The sequence below is a fragment of the Pseudophryne corroboree genome, chromosome 6, assembly GCF_028390025.1.
Source record: "Pseudophryne corroboree isolate aPseCor3 chromosome 6, aPseCor3.hap2, whole genome shotgun sequence".
Taxonomy (NCBI): domain Eukaryota; kingdom Metazoa; phylum Chordata; class Amphibia; order Anura; family Myobatrachidae; genus Pseudophryne; species Pseudophryne corroboree.
Window position 1 is genome coordinate 626,907,159 of NC_086449.1, and position 5,000 is coordinate 626,912,158.

Consider the following 5,000-nt stretch of genomic DNA (forward strand, 5'->3'; position numbering starts at 1 on the left):
ATGCCTTGTTTCTTTCAAGATCAAGGCCACGTAGGTCGGAAGGTATCCATGCTTGACCCGGAGACTCTTCACTGCACCTCCCTCTATCCAAGCATTGAGGAAGGGATCCATCCAGACTTTAAAGCCCTCTACCCACTGAGGAGGAGTCTCCAACATAAGACTTTTCAGATGTAAACAAAGGAAAGTCAGACTAAAGAATAGCACTGGGTTGACCATTCCCAGGCCTCCTTCCCTCCTCGGTTTGTAGGTTATGACCCGCTTGATAAGATTCAGCCTGTTCCCCCAGAGGAGCTGGAAAAACAAGGCCTGAATCTTTGTCCATCTAGATTCTGGAAAGAGACATACGTAGCTAACATACAGAAAAATAGGAATCAGGTAAGTTTTGATTAGGTCAACTCTTTCCCTGAGAGAGAGCCTCCACCTCTTCCAGCTCTCAACCTTCGCAGTAGCCTCAACCAGTCTAAGATCCCAATTTTTTGTGGCGTAATCACCAGGGCCAAATCTTATACCTAGAATTTTAATCTCCTGGCTTGCCCGGGGGAGGCCATCCGGAAGGTCAAACTCCTGACCCTCCTCCCCCATCCAGAAAACCTCACTCTTGTCCTGGTTGACCTTGGAGCCAGATGACACAGAATACTCCTGAATGACAGCCACCACATTATCCGCCTCCTCCGGGGAGGAGAGGACAACTGTGACGTCATCCGCATAGGCCACCACCCTCAGCAGCCGACCCAGACCCAGGTGCACCCCTCCAACTGCACCACCATCAAGCCTTCTTACGAAAGGATCAATGGCGAAAACATATAGGAGGGGGCTCAGGGGGCACCCTTGCCTGACACCTGAATCAACCGAGAAGGATGGACCTACCCAACCATTGACTAGAGGGAAACTCTCGGCTTGCCTGTACAAGACTCTCAACCATTCAACCACCCTCGCTGGGAGACCATACCACTCCAGGAGAGCCCAAAGGTACTTATGGTTAACCCTATCAAAAGCTTTGGCCTGATCCAATGCTAGCAAATACTTCCCATCCTTCTCAGCACGACACCGTTCCAAGGCCTCCCGGATGCCAAGGACTGCACTAAAGGTGCTACGGCCTTTCACAGTACAATGCTGAGATGGGGAGAGCAACAACCCGGATAATTCCATCAGCCTACTAAATATGACTCTTGCCAGAATCTTACGATCCGTATTGAGAAGTGCGATGGGGCGCCAATTCTCAATCCGGGATGGATCTTTCCCCTTAGACAGCAATATTAAAGCAGAGAGCCTCATGGAAGGAGGGAGTAACCCCTCAGCCAGGCATTCATTAAATACTTCCTTGAGTCGAGGAGCCAAGATGTCCGAGAAAACTTTATAAAACTCGGAGGTCAAGCCATCCGGACCTGGCGATTTTTTGGAGGCTAGACTATCAATAGCCACCTTCACCTCTTCCACAGTAATATCACTACCCAGAGAATCAAGCTGGTCACCAAGATTTTCCAGCCCTGGAGTCTCCCTTAGAAAAGTATCCATCGTCTCTCTGGAAAGTGGCTGCTCAGACAAAAGACAGGAATAGAAGGACTGCACAACCCCCAGAATGCCCCCACGATCCTCGCGAAGAACACCCTGAATGTCATACAGCCCTCCCACCTCCTTAGCAACAACCGAGTTCCTACAGCTCTGAAAAGGATCCGGTGAGTGGTACTTCCCGTAATCCCTCTCCAGAACCAAGGAATCATACCGGTTGTATTGTAACTCCTTCATCTTCGCTTTCACCCGGGAGATTTCCCCACCATCTCCCTGCCCAGAAATCAGGAAGTCCAATTTCTTTCTCAAGGCTTGGTAAGTACGCTGTTTTAACAAGTTACGCTTGGCTATGAGGTTGCGGAAAACCCCCCGGGTCCGCTTCTTACATTCCTCCCACCACTCGGACCTACTCCAGCCTGCCTCCAACAGTGACTCCTGACATTCAAAGAAGTCTCTGAAAGACTGTCTGTTCCCCTCCTCCTCCAAGAGCTGAGAATTCAAACGCCACAGGCCCCGTCCCTTCTGAGGGGACTCTGAGGCATTCAAGGATACACACAGACAAACGTGGTCAGAGAATTCTACTGGCCTCAACACAGGTGCCAAGGTTTTCAAATTCTCCTTAACAAAAAATCTATCTATCCTACTCTTACACCTACCTCTATAAAAAGTGAAACCCGTGAGGTCTGGTGAATGTCTAATGTGCACATCCACCATCCCCGCCTGTCTAACCATGCTATTTAAAAAAACTGAGTCATAACCCAGGGTCGTCTTTGAGCCTCCCCTGTCCTTTGGCCTAGTAATGGTGTTAAAATCACCACCAAAGATGACTTGCCGGGCTGAAAAAAGATATGGTTTTATCTCTCTGAAGAGGCACTTCCTGTCCCACTTGGACTGGGGACCATAAATGTTAATTAGGCGCAGGTCGTGCCCCCTCAGATTTACATCCAAAACCATACATCTGCCTACCTGGAGATCAATAACCCACTGGACAGTTACCATGCCGGTAAAAAGAACCGCCAACCCACCGTACGGCTCGGCCGCAAGAGACCAATAGGAGGGGCCACGTCTCCACTCAGCCTTAGCTTTGTGAAGATCCGCGAGCCTGCCTACCCTAGTCTCCTGCAAAAATAAAAAATCAACCTCAAGCGTGTTGAAAAAATCAAAGGCCAAATAACGAGCTCGTTCGGACAGAATTGATGCCACATTAATGGTGGCACCCCTAATAGGCTGGAGAGCCATCCTTCAGGGTTCTAGTAGGCACCCTATTATTGTTCCAAACACTCACTTATGTGTTACTTACTCCTATACACACACCATCACCAACAACGACAGCAACAGATGCCTCCCCAGAACCACCGCCCCCTGACATGGGCGAGATAGAAGGTGGATTTAAACAAACTAAACCTGTACTCCCATCCCCTATATCGGGAGGGATTGGGGCCACTACCGGGGCAGAACTCCCAAAGGGAACTGATCCAGATGGAGGGCCCAGGATTGAACCAAGAAGGGTAGAAGGGTCAGACCCACACACCCTAGGAGCCATCGAAAGCTCAGGCAGCAGGTCATCCTGGCTAGAAGGGGCCTGAACCCCCTCCACCCGAACAACCTCCCAAGGCATAGGCGCCCGAGCCTCCACCAAACCCGGTCTACGACCCCTATATCCACTCTCAACTAGAAAATCCTCAAGGGCCACAGCTGGAACACCTACACTACTCTTCCCCTTAGATTTGTCCTTTGACTTGAGCGACACCTTTAATTGTCCCAAAGATGGGGATACAGCCCTAGATTTTTTCTTTTTCCTTTGCTCTCTAGGCCTAAGAACCAATTCTCCATTATCCTGCCGGATAATATCCCCTTCATCCTCATCCATCTCCTCAAGAGCAAAAAACCTATTGGTGAAGGTTATGGGCCGGCACTCTATATTTTTCTCTTTCATCCTCCTCTTCCCTCCTTTACCCCCTATTACTATAAAGGGATCTTCTACACACCCAGGTACCTGTACCGACTCCGGACCTTGAGCACCCTCCTTACTAGGCCCTGTAACACATAACTCAGGCCCCTGGGGAACCTCCTTAACCACCCCATCTCCCAATACCTCAACCTCCACTCTAGCCGCCACCCTTACCATCTCTTCATCTAAGCTTTTATTGTGGAATGCTTCTGGGCACTTATAATAGGGATGACCCTCCACCCCACAGAGGTTACATTTGATGGTATTACATTCTCTTGCAACATGACCCACTTTATCACACCTGGTGCACTTAACTATTGTACAATCACGGCTTACATGGCGAAAATCGCCGCACTTGTGGCACATTCGGGGCTGACCGGGGTAAAAGCACTGTATCCTGTCGGCCCCAATATATGCTGCAGAAGGAATATGCACATTGTGCCTCAATTTTACAACTGCTGACCAGGCTCCAGCCCATACCCCCATTGACCCAGGAACCTTGGCCAATGGTGTTTCCATTGACTGTACAAACCTCTGAAGCCAGAAGGAGATATCAGCTGGGTCCAGAGATTCATTCCTTACCAGGACATTTATTTTAACAGTCTCCTTACACGTGATGGCTAAGGCTTTATAATTAGCCCAAGGACCCTGGGTCTTTGCTGCCCCCCATACAGACCAAAACGCCTGCAAACCATTGTATGAAATAAAACTAATATCATACTCAGGGGAATTAACCGGATGAATACAGGCGTAGAGGTCTGAGGCAACAAACCCCAAACTGAGAAACTGCTTTAAAAAATCTTCCCTAGAAGGGGGAGGGTCACTGCTCTGCCACTTCAACTGTACAGCATTTCTTCTCTTAACGGGCTGCGCACCCATCATCCCACCTCCAACAGGGGCTCTGCTGTTACCTCCTGACCCACCTGCCAACACCCTGGAATAAGAGGTCACACCCGGGTGCACAGGAAGCGAACCTACTGCACAAGGGGCAACTGCAGCACCACCTGCCGGCCCAGGAGCAGACCCACCAGATACCTGAGTGATATTTTTAGCTGTTGCTTGCCTTATAACTTCAGTTAGCTCATCAATTAAAGCATCAGCTTTTTTACCCTCTTTACTAGGTGTTTTTTTCTCTTTCTTTGCCTCTCTAGCAGCATATCTTTGCCACATTCCTAATTCAATAGCTTTATTAGTCACAGAGACTCTTTTCACTTGCACACTTGTCCCAACTACTGCCTCAGCTGAATAAGAGACCACCTGTCTTTTATCAGTGTTATGAGAGACACCTGAGGGCAGTTCCACAATAGCATCCTGAACAACACTGCATGATCCAGGCCCTTCATCCTCTTCTAGTGTTCGAATTAGAGATGAGCGCCTGAAATTTTTCGGGTTTTGTGTTTTGGTTTTGGGTTCGGTTCCGCGGCCGTGTTTTGGGTTCGACCGCGTTTTGGCAAAACCTCACCGAATTTTTTTTGTCGGATTCGGGTGTGTTTTGGATTCGGGTGTTTTTTTAAAAAAACACTAAAAAACAGCTTAAATC